Source organism: Neofelis nebulosa, chromosome 4 (genome assembly GCF_028018385.1).
Source record: "Neofelis nebulosa isolate mNeoNeb1 chromosome 4, mNeoNeb1.pri, whole genome shotgun sequence".
In the NCBI taxonomy this organism is placed as follows: Eukaryota; Metazoa; Chordata; class Mammalia; order Carnivora; family Felidae; genus Neofelis; species Neofelis nebulosa.
The window spans coordinates 122,213,659-122,228,821 of record NC_080785.1 but is presented as its reverse complement, the minus strand read 5'-3'; positions in this window follow the sequence as shown (position 1 = coordinate 122,228,821).

The window sequence follows — 15,163 nt, the reverse complement described above, 5'->3', positions numbered from 1 at the left end:
AAAATTTGGAATTCAGAAATCCAGCCATGCACCTGAAATAAAAGAGCTAGAACACAGGGTAAAGGCAGGGATCTGACAGAAGCCAGGGGCACAAGAGGAGTGATTATTTGCTCTGTTGTGAGGTCTTCCTCAAGAGCTGGGGGTGGGGGGGGAGTCCTCCACTTGCTCCCAGGACTCCCTGCTCCCTGCCCCCCCCCCCCCCACAGCCCATCAGCACTGACTGACCTCAATGAACTTTACAGGACTACCAAGTGGAAACCAGAGCTTCTGACACCAAGCCAAGATGCCCTACCCTCTTCAGGTGCATCTCTACCAGGGCAAGCCAGCTGGAAAATCACCACAACAGGCCCTTTCCCCAGAAGACCAGCACAAACATCTCAAACACATCAAGTCTACTGAACAGAGAGTCTGGCAAAACTTCAGCTCTAGGGGAAATAGGATCTAGCTTCCTTTGTCCTTTCTTTTTTTTTCCTTCAGTTTTTAATTTATTTTTTAATTGTGTGTGTATCTTTTTACTTTTATTTTTTGGATCTAGTCACTTCTAAGAGCAGACCAAAACACACCTGGATAAAGATTTTTTTTTCTGGACAATATGACTAGATGGAGGAATTCACCCCAAAAGAAAGAACAGGAAGTAGAAGTAATGGCCAGGGATTTAATCAATACAGATAGAAGATGACTTATCTAGAATTTAAAACAACAATTATACGGATACTAGCTGGGATTGAAAACCATATTGAAGACACGGAGAATCCCTTACTGCAGAGATCAAAGACCTAAAATCTACTCCAGCCAAAATTAAAAATGGTATAACTGAGATGCAAACCTGAATGGATGTCATAACAGTGTGAATGAATGAATCAGAGAAATGAATCAGTGATATAAAAGATAAAATCATGGAAAATAACAAAGCTGAAAAGAAGAGGGAAACATGTCTAATAAGAAGTTGATGTAGCTGAGGTTATAAAGGTTGTTGCCTGATTTCTCCTCTAGGGTTTTGATGGTTACCTATGTTAGCATTTAGGTCTTTCATCCTTTTTTTTTTTTTTTAACATTTATTTATTTTTGAGACAGAGAGAGACAGACCATGAACAGGGGAGGGGCAGAGAGAGAGGGAGACACAGAATCTGAAACAGGCTCCAGGCTCTGAGCTGTCAGCACAGAGCCCGATGCAGGGCTCGAACTCACGGACCGTGAGATCATGACCTGAGCGAAGTCGGATGCTTAACCGACCAAGCCACCCAGGCGCCCCATTTTTTTAAACATTTATTTATATCCTTTTTGAGTTTATCTTGGGGTATAGTGTAAGAAAGTTGTCCAGGTTCATTCTTCTGCATCTTGCTGTCCATTTTTCTCAACATCATTGTTGAACAGACTGGTTTTTTTTTTTCATTAGATATTCTTTCTTTCTTTGTCAAAGATTAATTGGCCATACATTTGTGGGTCCATTTCTGGGTTCTCTATTCTGTTCCATTGATCTATGTGTCTGTTTTTGTGCCAGTACCACACTCTCTTGATGATTCCAGCTTTGTAATACAGCTTAAAGTTTGGAATTGTGATGCTTCTGACTTTGGTTTTCTTTTTCAATATCACTTTGGCTATTCGGGGTCCTTTCTGGTTCCATACAAATTTTAGGATTGTTTGTTCTAGCACTGTGAAGAATGTTGTGTTATCTTGATGGGGACTGCACTGAATGTGTAGATTGCTTTGGGTAGTATTGACATTTTAACAATATTTGTTCTTCCAACCCATGAGCATAGAATGTTTTTCCATTTCTTTGTGTCTACTTCAATTTCTTTCACAACCTTTCTATAGTCTTCAGTATATAGATCTTTTACATCTTTGGTTAGGTTTATTCCTAAGTAGTTTATGCTTTCAGTGTAATTGTATATGAGATCTATTTCTTGATTTTTTTTTCAGCTGCTTCATTACAGGTGTATAGAAATGCAACTGATTTCTGTATGTTGATTATTACTAGACATGTCTCTGAAGGCAAGGGAAACAAAAGGAAAAAGGAACTATTGGGACCTCATCAGAATAAAAAGCTTCTGCACAGCAAAAGAAGCAATCAACAAAACTAAAAGGCAGCCTAGCGAATGGGAGAAGATAGTTGCAAATGACCTATCTGATAAAGGGTTAGTATCCAATATCTATAAATAAGTTACCAAACTCAACACCCAAAAAACAAATAATCCAGTGAAGAAATGGGAAAAAGACATGAACAGACACTTCTCCAAAGAAGACATCCTGATGGCTAACAGACACATGAAAAGATCCTCAACATCACTCATCATCAGGGAAATATATATCAAAACCATTATGAGAAACCACCTCACACCTCTCAGAATGACTAAAATTAACAACTAAGGAAACAAAAGATGCTGGTTAAGCTATAAAGAAAGGGGAACACTTTTACATTGTTGGTGGGGATGCAAACTGTTACAGCCACTCTGGAGAACAAAATGTAGATTTCTCAAAAAATTAAAAATAGAGCTACCCTAAGACCCAGCAATTACACTACTAGGTATTTATCCAAAAGATCCAAATATGCTGATTTGAAGAGGCACATGCACCCCAATGTTTGTAGCAGTGCTATCAACAATAGCCAAATTATGGAAAGAGTCCAAATGACCATTGACTGATGAATGGGTAAAGAATATGTGGTGTACACACACACACACACACACACACACACACACACACGAACACACAGTGGAATATTACTCAGCAATCAAAAAGAAGGAAATCTTGCCATTTGCAACAACGTGGATAGAACAAGAAGGTAATATGCTAAGCAAAATACATCAGTCAGAGGAAGACAAATACCCTAATATTTCACTCATATGTGGAATTTAAGAAACAAAACAGATGAACCTAGGGGAAGGGAATGAAAAATAAGATAAAAAACAGAGAGGATGGCAAACCATAAGAGACTCTTAAGTACAGAGAACAAACTAAGGGTTGCTGGAGGGGAGGTTGGTGGGAGAATGGGCTAAATGGGTTATGGATACTAAGGAGGGCACTTGTTGGGAGCAGCACTGGGTGTTATATGTAAGTAATGAGTCACTAAATTCTACTCCTGAAACCATATTACACTCTATCTTAACTAACTTGGATTTAAATAAAATTTAATAAATAAGTACAGAAAGAAAGAAAGAAAGAAAGAAAGAAAGAAAGAGGAAACAAAGTAAGAGGGAAAGAAAGGTATTAGATCACAAAGCTATACTTAGGAAATACAGTGACTTCTTGAAACCTAATAATGTATGTATCATAATAGTCCCAGAAGATGAAGAGAGAAAAAAAGGGAGAAGGTTTATCTGAGTAAATTATAGCAGAAAACTTCCCCAACCTGGGGAAGGACAAAGACATCAAAATCCAAGAACAACAGAGAACTCTCATTCAATGCAACAAAAGTCTGCTACCGCCTAGACATATCATAGACAAATTCACAAAAGACACAGACAAGGAAAGAATTATGAAAGCAGCAATGGAAAAAAAAGTCCTTAACCTACAAAGGAAGACAGATCAGGTTAACAGCAGATCTATTCAGAGTAACTTGGCAGGCCAGAAGGGAATGGCAAAATATATTCAATGTGCTGAATGGGAAAAATATGTAGCCACAAAAACTGTATCCATCAAGCCTGTCATTCAGAATGGAAATAGAGATAAAGAATTTCCCAAACAAAAACTCAAGGAGTTTATGACCACTAAACCAGCCTTGCAAGAAACTTTAAGGGGGCCTCTAAGTGGGGAAAAAGACCAAAATCAACAAAGACTAGAAAGGAACAGAGAACATCACCAGAAACAGGAGCTTTACAGGTAACATAAGGGCACTAAAATCATGTCTTTTAATAATCACTTTGAATGGAAATGGAATAAATGCTCCAATCAAAAAACATAGGGTATCTGAATGGATAAAACAACAACAACAAAAACAAAACAAAACAAAAACAAGACCCATCTAAATGCTGCTCACAAGAAACTCCTTTTAGACCTAGGACATCTGTAGATTGAAAGTGAAGGGATGGAGAACCATATATAATGCTAATGGATGTCAAAAGAAATCCAGAATAATGATACTTTATCAGAAAAACTGGATTTTAAAACAAAGGCTGTACCAAGAGATGAAGAAGGGCATTATATCATAAATAAGGGGTCTATCCATCAACAAGATCTATTAATTGTAAATATTTATGCCCCCAAATTAAGCACCCAAACATATAAACCAATAACTAACATAATGAAACTCACTGATGATAATGTAATAGGGACTTTAACACACAACTTATAGCAATGGACAGATCATCTAAGTAGAAATCAAAAGGAAACAATGGCTTTAAATGACACACTGGACAAGATGAACTTAACAGATATATTCAGAACATTTCATCTTAAAGCAACAGAATACACTTTCTTTCAGAGTACACATATAACATTTTCCAGAATAGGTCACATATTGGGTCACAAACCAGCCCTCAACAAATATAAAAAGACTGGAATCATTCCATTCATATTTTCCAACCACAATGCTATGAAACTTGAAGTCATCCACAAGAAAAAATATAAGGATACAAAAAAAAGACCACAAATACATGGAGGTTAAAGAACATACTACTAAAGAATGAATGGATTAACCAGAAAATTAAAAAAAAGAAATGAAAAAAAGCACATGGAGGCAAATGAAAATGAAAACACGACAGCCCAAAATCTTTGGGATGCAAGAAAGGCAGTCCTAAGAAGTAAGAACACTGCAATACAGGCCTACAAGAAGTAAGAAAAGTCTCAAATATACAATCTAACCTTAAACCTACAGGAGCTAGAAAAGGAACAGCAAATAAAGCCTAAAGCCAGCAGAAGAAGGGAAATAATAAATATTAGAGCAGAAATAAACAATACAGAAACAAGCTAACTAACAAAAAAAAGTAGAACAAATCAACGAAAGAGCTGGTTCTTTGAAAAAATTAATACAATTGATCAATGCCTATCCAGACTGTCAAAAAGAGAAAGAAACCAAATAAATAAAATCATGAATGAAAGAAGATATCACAACCATCACCACAGAAACACAAATAATCATGAGAGAATATTATGAAACATATGCCAATAAATTGGGTAATTTGCAAAAAATGTACAAATTCCTAGAAACACATAAAGTACCAAAACTGAAACATGAATAGAAAGAAAACTTGAACATACCCATAACCAACAAAGAAATTGAATCTGTTATCAAAAATATCCCAACTAACAAAAGTCCAGGGCCAGATGGATTCCTAGAGGAATTCTAGCAGACATTTAAAGAATAGTTAATACCAATTCTACTCAAATTTTCCCCAAAAAACAGAAATATAAGGAAAACTTTCAAACTCCTTCTACAAGGCTAGCATTAACTTGATTCCAAATCCACACAAAGACCCCACTGAAAAGAAGAGTTACAGGCCAATATTCCTGATGAAATAGGATGCAAAAATTCTCAACAAGATACTAGCAAATTGAATCTAATAGTATATTAAAAGAATTATTCACCACGATCAAGTGGGATTTACTCCTGGGCTGCAGGGCTTGTTCAATATTTGCAAATCAACCAACATGATACATCACATTAATAAGAGAAAGTATAAAAATCGTACAATCATCTCAATAGATGAATTTTGTCAAATGCTTTTTCTGCAACATCCATTCTTGATAAAAACCTTCAACATAGTAGGCATAGACGAAATATACCTCAACATAATCAAGGCCATACATGAAAGACCCATAGCTAATATCATCCTCGATGGGAAAAACTAAGAGCCTTTCCCCAAAATTTAGGAATGAGACAATGATGTCCACTCACCATTACTTTTAAACATAGTACTGGAAGTCTTAGCATCATCAGAAAACAAAAAGAAATAAAAACCATATAAATCAGCAAGAAAGAACTCAAACTTTCACTATTCACAGATGGCATGATATTCTATGTAGAAAACCTCAAAGACTCCTGCAACAAATTGCTAGCACTAATACAGGAATTCAGCAAGGTCAATGTGCAGAAATCTGTTGCATTTCTATATACCAATAATGAAAGAAGAGAAACAGAAATCAAGGCATCAGTCCCATTTGCAATGCACCAAAAACCCTCAGATACCTAGGAATAAGCCTAACCAAAGATGAAGATCTGTACTCTGAAAACTATAGGATACTTATAAAAGAAATTGAAAAGGACACAAAGAAAAGGAAAAATATTCTATGCTCATGGATCAGAAGAAGAAACACTGTTAAAATATCTAGATGACCCAAAGCAATCTACACATTTAATGCAATCCCTATCAAAATACCACCAGCTGGGAATGAAAGCTGGTACAGCCACTCTGGAAAACAGTATGGAGGTTCCTCAAAAAACTAAAAATAGAACTACCCTACAACCCAGCAATTGCACTACTAGGAATTTATCCATGGGATACAGGTATGCTGTTTTGAAGGGACACATGCACCCATGTTTATAGCAGCACTATCAACAATAGCCAAAGTATGGAAAGAGCCCAAATGTCCATCGATGGATGAATGAACAAAGAAGATGTGGTATATATCTACAATGGAGTATTACTTGGCAATCAAAAAGAATGAAATCTTGCTATTTGCAACTACATGGATGGAACTGGAGAGTATTATGCTAAGTGAAATCAGTCAGTCAGAGAAAGACAAAAATCATATGACTTCACTCACATGAAGACTTTAAGAGACAAAACAGAGGAACATAAGGGAAGGGAAAAAAATAATATAAAAACAGGGAGGGGGACAAAACAGAAGAGACTCAAATATGGAAAACAAACTTAGGGTTACTGGAGGGGTTGTGGGAGGGGGGATGGGCTAAATGGGTAAGGGGCATTAAGGAATCTACTCCTGAAATCATTGTTTCACTATATGCTAACTAATTTGGATGTAAATTTTTAAAAAATAAAAAATAAAATTATAAAAAAATAAAATAAACGTTAAAGAAATTAAAAAACATCCACATGGACTATAATTGGTTATAGAAGATACTGTGTTATGAAATAAGGTTAAAATCAAAGTAAAAAAAAGTTAGCCTTACAGAGGTCATGAGGGCTGGGCTAGGACCTGAATAATGAATGGAGTTTCATAGAGAATGGAGGATGAGGAGACCCTTGGGTGAAGGTGAAAAATGATGGGCAAAAGACTCAGGAGCATGCCAGCTACTATTTTTATGAATATTCCAATGAGAAGAAAAGAACAAGATTAAAGGGCCAGAAATCCAAGAAGTGTCAGGTCTGCAACATGTGTCAGTCATATAAGAAAAATCAACCATTCTTAGTTCTGTTTCTAGGGGAAAGTATCCTATATGTGGGGTCATTATGAAGGAGGGGGCTAACTGGAAAGCCTCTTCATTGGACTTCATGGCAAGACACTTTATATCCAGCAAAACCAACCCTTTCTGACTCTCTTTGGAAGCTTTTGAAATGACGCAGTGACTTTTCTCAAGGCTTCGCGTTTTCAGGGTGTGAGAATCATACTCATAGGAAAGCATATTTTCAACTCTTTCTAAGACTCCCACAGAGGCTCAGCCTTAATCACAAGGAGAAAATGATTACCCATGCATTGTGACTTCAGAGGCAGCATAATGGAAAGAGAATAGAACATAGAATATCTGAGCATTTAAAACTAGCACTGTGAATAAACTGCTTAAGTTTTCTGGAAAAAAAATACCACCAGAATTTTTCACAGAGTTAGAAAAAACAATCCTAAAATTTGTATGGAACTACAAAAGCCCCTGAATAGCCAAAGCAATCCTGAAAAAGAAAAGAAAACTCGGAGGCATCATAATGCTGGACTTCAACCTATATTACAAAGCTGTAGTTACCCAGACAGTATCATACTGGCACAAAAACAGACACATAGATCAGTGGAAAAGAAGACAAAACCCAGAAATGGACCCATAAGTATATGGTCAATTAATCTTTGACAAAGTAGAAAAGAATATTGAATGGAAAAAAGTCTCTTTGACAAATGGTGATGGGAAATATGGACAGCAACATGAAGAAGAATGAAATTGGACCACTTTCTTATACCACACACAAAAACAAATTCAAAATGGATGAAAGACCTAAATGTGAGACTTGTAACCATCAAAATTGTAGAGGAGAACACAGGCAGCAACCTCTTTAACCTGAGCTGGAGCAACGTCTTACTAGAAATGTCACCAAAGGCAAGGGAACAAAAACAAAAGCAAATATGAACTACTGAAGCTTCATCAAGACAAAAAGCTTCATCAAGATAAAAAGGAACCAATCAACAAAATTAAAAGGCAGTCTACAAAACTGGAGAAGATATTTTAAAATGACATATACTAGTAACTAGTATACTAGTTAGCAAACACAACCCCAAAATACAAATCATTCAGTTAAGAAATGTTGGAAGACATTTTTTCCAAAGAAGACATGAGATGGCCAACAAATACATGAAAAGACGCTCAACATCACTCTTCATCAGGGAAATACAAATCAAAATCATGATGAGATATAACCTCACACTTCTCAGAATGGCTAAAATTAAGAACACGGCAAACAACAGATGTTGGCAAGGATGCAGAGAAAGGGGAACCCTGTTGCAGTGCTGGTGGGAATGCAAACTGTTGTAGCTACTCTGAAAACAGTATGGATGTCCCTTAAAAGGTTAAAAATAGAACTACCCTATGATCCAGCAATTGCATAACTAGGTATTTACCCAAAGAATACAAAAAATAGAGATTCAGAGGGGTGCATGCACCCAACGTTTATAGCAGCATTACCAATAAGAGTGAAACTATGGAAAGAGCCCAAATGTTATCGAATGATGAATGGATAAAGAAGATGTGACATACATATATATATATATATATATATATATATATATATATATATATGTATATACATTTATATATATATAAATGAAATAGTACTCAGCCACCAAAAACAATGAAATCTTGCCATTTGCAATGACGTGGATGGAGCTAGAGTACATTATGCAGAGCAAAATAAATCAGTCAGAGAAAGGCTAATACCATATGACTTCACTCATTTGTGGAATTTAATAAACAAAACAGATGAACATATGGGGGAAGGAAAGAAAAAAGAAAGAAAAATCATAATAGACTCTTAGAGAAGAAAGTGAAGGTTGATGGAGGGAGGATGGTGGAGGATGGGCTAAATGGGTGATGGGTATTAGGAGGGCACTTGTTATGATGAGTGTTGTTGTATGTAAGTGATGAATAACTGAATTCTATTTCTGAAATCAATAATGCATTTTATGTTTTATAACTAGAATTTAAATAAAAATTTGAAAAGAAAAATCATACATACTCTTTTCCTCTCTGATGCTTTTTTGCCTTAAAATCAATTTCCTTTTATACTGATATAGATATTTCAACTTTCAAAATTTTACATTTTTCAATAAATATTCCATTCTCTTATGTAATTTCAAACTTTCTCTTTTGTAATATTTTAGATTTCCTTCTTACAAACACATATGGCTAGGATTTTTATTAATTCACTTTGACAGTTTGTGCCTTTTATTTTTTTAATGTTTATTTACTTTTGAGAGAGTGTGAGCAGGAGAGGAGTGGGGTGGGGGGCGGGACAAAAGATCAGAAGTGGGCTGTATGCTGACAGCAGTGAGCCCAATGTGGAGCTTGAACCTGAGTCATAAGATCATGACTGAAGCTGAAGTCATATGCTCAATCAACTAAGCCACCCAGATGCCCTGACAACTTGTCTTATTAACTAAAGCACTTAATGCATTTAAAACAACTAGTATTGGGGGATTTTTTTCTATCTTATTTTGTTTTTTCAACTAGTACACTATTCTATTATTTGCATTTATTATCTATTCTTTTCTTATTTGATATTTACATGAAGTTGTTTGGAAGTTAACTCTAATGTATTTTATTATATGACTCTGGCATCTTAACAACTTAACCTTAATTATGAAAACTAATCAATACCTTTGCCCTTCAAACACAAAGCTTTTTAAACACTAATCACAATAACTCTCACTCTCGATTTATACACTACTGTTGCCTATTTGTTCTTACTGTTTTAATCTTATAAAATTTTGTTATACATCATCAATGTTTGTTTAGATTGACCTACATATTACAACATTTATTACTCATGATTATTTCTTATATTTTATACCTTTCATCTGGAATCCTTTTCCTTCTGCTCATACTATATTTTTTCTGAAAACAAGTCCACTTGTGGAAAACTATGTCTGTATCCATTTCAAAAGGTCTTGATTTCACTTTTGTTTTGAAAGTTATTTTTTATTAGAAATCTGACCCATAGCAATTAGGCATGAAAAATAAATGCATCCAAATTAAAAAGTAAAAAGCAAAACTGTCACTATTTGCACATGACATAGTATTAGATATAGAAAATCCTTAAGATCCCATTAAAAATCTGTTAGAATTAATAACCAAATTAAGTAAAGTTATAGGATACAAAATTGATGCACAAAAATTAGTGGTGTTTCTGTATAATAATAAACTATTAGGGGCGCCTGGGTGGCTCAGTCGGTTGAGCGGCTGACTTTGGCTCAGGTCATGATCTCACAGTCCGTGAGTTCGAGCCCCACGTCGGGCTCTGTGCTGACAGCTCAGAGCCTGGAGCCTGTTTCGGATTCCGTGTCTCCCTCTCTCTGACCCTCCCCCGTTCATGCTCTGTCTCTGTCTGTCTCAAAAATAAATAAACATTAAAAAAAATTTAAAAAAAACTATTAGAAAGAGAAATCAAGAAAACAATCCCATTTATAAATGCATCAAAATAAAATATCTAGGAATAAATTCAATCAAGGAGGTGAGAGAACAGTACAGAAATTGAAGACATATAAACAGAAAGATACTCAATGCTCATTCACTGAAAAAAATTAATATTGTTATGTGTCCATACTATCCAAAGCATCCTACAGATTTCATCAAAATTCCTATGCCATATTTCACAGAAATAGAAAAATAATCCTAAGATTTGTATGCAACCATAAAAAGTCTGAATAGCTAAAGCAATCTTAAGAAGAATAAAGCTGGAGGCATCACACTCCCTGATATCAACTTATACTAACAAACTAGAGGAGGAGGAGGAGGAGGAGGAGGAGGAGGAGGAGGAGGAGGAGGAGGAAATAATACAATAATAAAAGTATTGTATTGGCAGGGGCGCCTGGGTGGCGCAGTCGGTTAAGCGTCCGACTTCAGCCAGGTCACGATCTCGCGGTCCGTGAGTTCAAGCCCCGCGTCAGGCTCTGGGCTGATGGCTCGGAGCCTGGAGCCTGTTTCCGATTCTGTGTCTCCCTCTCTGTCTGCCCCTCCCCCGTTCATGCTCTGTCTCTCTCTGTCCCAAAAATAAATAAAAAATGTTGAAAAAAAAAAAAAAGTATTGTATTGGCATAAAGACAGACACACAGATCAAGAAACAGAATAGAGAGCCCAGAAACAAACCCATATATACATGGACAAATTAATTTATGAAAAACCAGACAAGAATATAAAATGAGGAAAGGACAATCTATTCAATAAATGGTAATGGGAAAATTGGAGAGTCACATGCACAACAGTGAAACGGGACCACTATCTTAACCCATAAAGAAAAATTAACTCAAAATGGTTTAAAGTCATGAATGTAAAATGTGAAACATTAAAACTCCTAGAAGAAAATGTAGATGGTAATTTTTTTTGATATTGGCATTAGAGATTATTATTTTTTAATTTGACTCTCAAAGCAAGAAACCACAAGCAAAAATAAACAAATGGGACTACATCATACCAAAAAGCTTCTGCAAAGCATTTGAAATCATCCGCAAAATAAAAAGGCAACCTATTGAACAGGAAGAAATATTTGTACATCATATATCTGCCAAGGAAATAAATATATAAAGACCTCATATAACTCAATAGCAAAAATATAAACAACTTAATATAAAAAATTGGTGGATATCTGAATAGACTTTTTTTTTTCAAAGATGACCAACAGGCACATGAAAAGGTATCCAATATTATTAATCCTTAGGAAATGCAAATCAAAACCACAATGAGATATCATTTCATGCTGTTACAATGGCTATTATCAAAAGAATATGAAATAAGTATTGGTGAGGATGTGGAGAAAAGGGGGCCTTTGGGTCCTGTTCGTAGGAATGTAAATTGGCATACCATTATGGAAAATAGTATGGGGTTTCCTCAAACAATTAACAAGAGTGTTCCAATTCAAGATGGCAAGGTAAGGGAATCCTGTAATCTCTTCCTCACTTGAACATACCAGATCTGCAGCTACATATGGAACAATTGCCTCTAAAAAAGACTTAAAAACAGGCTGAGTGATTCGTACACATTACCTAAATGAGAGAAGGCACACATCAAAGTGATAGAAGGGACACAATCTTGCCATAATCCCCACTTCTACACGGCACGGTGCCCCAAAGTCAGGAGAGAACTCAAATGCCAGAGCTTCTCCCTGAGGAGTGAAGAGTTTGACCTGTCATGCAACTAAGAGACAAACCCCCAAAACTTCTGGCCTTGAAAACAAATGGGTCCCATGTCCATGAGACCCACAAGGCTTAAACAATATGAGAAATAGCTCTTAAAGGGCTTGTGTGCTTGGATTCATCCAGCCTGGGGCCTAGCCCAGAAGCGGCTATCTAGAGGCACTCAGATTTTGTGTGGGACAACCTAATTTGTGAGTCCTGGAGCTTTGACAAGAGGGGCATTCTTCACAATCACCCTGATCTAGGTGCACTGAAATCCTCTTCTTTGGGACACTGACAGGACTTGACATTGCCTAACTACTGGGAGTCATTAAAAATAACATAGTATTCTTGGACAATCACAAAGGTTTGAGAGAAACCCAAAAGCTAGGGCAAGCTTGAACAATAAGTTTAATCTCAATGAAAGGCTCCTCCTTCAACACCAGCAGAGGTAGCTATTTTATTTAATGTACAGAAACCAACACGGAGTCAAGAAAAATGAATAAACCAATAAATATATTCTGAGAAGAAGAATAAAATAAAATCTCAAGAAAACACCTTAATGCAATGGAAATAAGTAATTTACCTGATGGTTATAAAGTTGCTCACCAAGCTCAAGATAAGAAAGGATGAACACAGTAAAAACTTCAACAAAGAGAGATAATGTAAGAGTAGAAGCTATGTAGTGGTCACATAGGTGAAGAATACAATAACTGAATTGAAAAATGCATTAGAGGGGTCCAAGAGCAGACTAAACAAAGTAGAAAAAAGGATCAGTGAATGCAAGGAAAGGGCAGTAGAATTCACTCAATTAGAGAAGAAGAAAAAAAAGTATGATAAAGAAAGTAAAGGTGGACTAAGAGACTTATGGGATAACATCAAGTGGACTAACATTCACATTATAAGGGCCCAGAAGGAGAAGAGAGAAGAAAAGGAGCAGAAAACTTATTTATAGAAATAATGACTGACAAAGTCAGTTGAACGTTTCAAATAAGTTGAATCCACAGATACCCACAGCAACATGTATTTGAAATGTCAAAAGTTAAAGGAAAAAAATCTTTAAAATAGCAACAGTAAAACAACTTGCTACATGCAAGGAAGCCTCCTTAAGGCTATCTGCAGAGTTTTCAGCAGAAACTTGGTAGGCCAGAAAGGAACGTCATGATTACCCATTCAGAACACATTCAGAATTGAACCAGAGAGAGTTTTCCAGATAAGCAAAACCTGTGAGAGTTCATCAACACTAGTGACTCTACAAGAAATGTTAAAAGGACTTCTTTAAGCTGACAAAAAAGAGGTACTCACTATTAACAGGAAAACACCAAAGTATAAATCTCACTGGTAGAAGAAAACATTTAATCACTTATAAAGCTAGCATCAAAGTTAAAAGACAAAAGTAGTAAAAATAACATAACTATGAAATTAGTTAAGGGATATGTAAGATAAAAAGATGTAAAATTTGACATCAAAAACAAACTGGGGTGGGGGAGAGCAGAAATGTGAAATGTAGAGCTTTTGAATGTGTTTACACTTTTGTTGGAATCAACTTAAAACAGACTGTTATAAACATAAGTTGTTAAATGTAAACCTCACAGTCATCACAAAGCATAACCTAGAGTATATACACAAAATATAAAGACAAACGAATATAAGCACTAAAGATGGTTGTCAAACCACAAAGAAAGACAGCAAGAAATGATGGAACAGACAGAAAATATTTAACAAAATGGCAATCAGCATATATCAATAATAACTTTAAATTTGAACGAATTAAATTTTCCCATGAAAACACATGGAGTAGTTGAGGGGATTAAAAGAAAAAGATCTGTCTGTGTGGTCCCTAAAAGAGACTCACTTCAGATGTAACAAGACACACAGACAGAAAGTGAAGGGATGGAAAAAGATACTCCATGTAAATGGAACCAAAAGATGCTGAAGTAGCTATACATATAACAGACAAAATAGACTTAAAACAAAGACTGTAATAAGAGACAAAGAAAGCCATTATAATATGATAAAGGGCCCATCTAACAAGAGGATATAACATTTATAAATATTTATGCACCCAACTTAGGAGGAAATAAATATATATGTCAACAGACCTCAGGTGAGAAATAGACAGCCATATATTAATAGTAGGGGACTTCAATATCCCACTTATGTCAATAGATAGATTAGCCAAACAAAAAACCAATAAGGGAACATCAGTCTTAAATTATATGTTAAACCAGATGGACTTAACACATAAATACAAAACATTCCATTCAAAAGCAACAGAAGAGACATTCTTTCAAGTATACCTGGAACATTCTACAGGATAAATCATATGTTAGGCTACAAAACAAGCCTTTTAAACTGCAGAAGACTGAAATCCTATCAGGCATTTCTTACACCCTCAATGATATGAAACATCAATTACACAAAATTACGCATCAATTTTAAAAAATGTAAAAAGCACAAATATGTGGCGATTAAACAACATGCTACTGAACAGCCAATAGGAAAATAATAACCAAAAGATAAACAAATTTTGGAAATTCATGGAAAATTAACTTTGGAAAATTAATTCATGGAAAAATGGAAGTACATTCTAAGAGTTATGGGATGCAATAAGAGCAGTTTTAGTATAGATATTCATAGTGATAAATGCGAATCTGAAGAAACAACAAACATCTCAAGC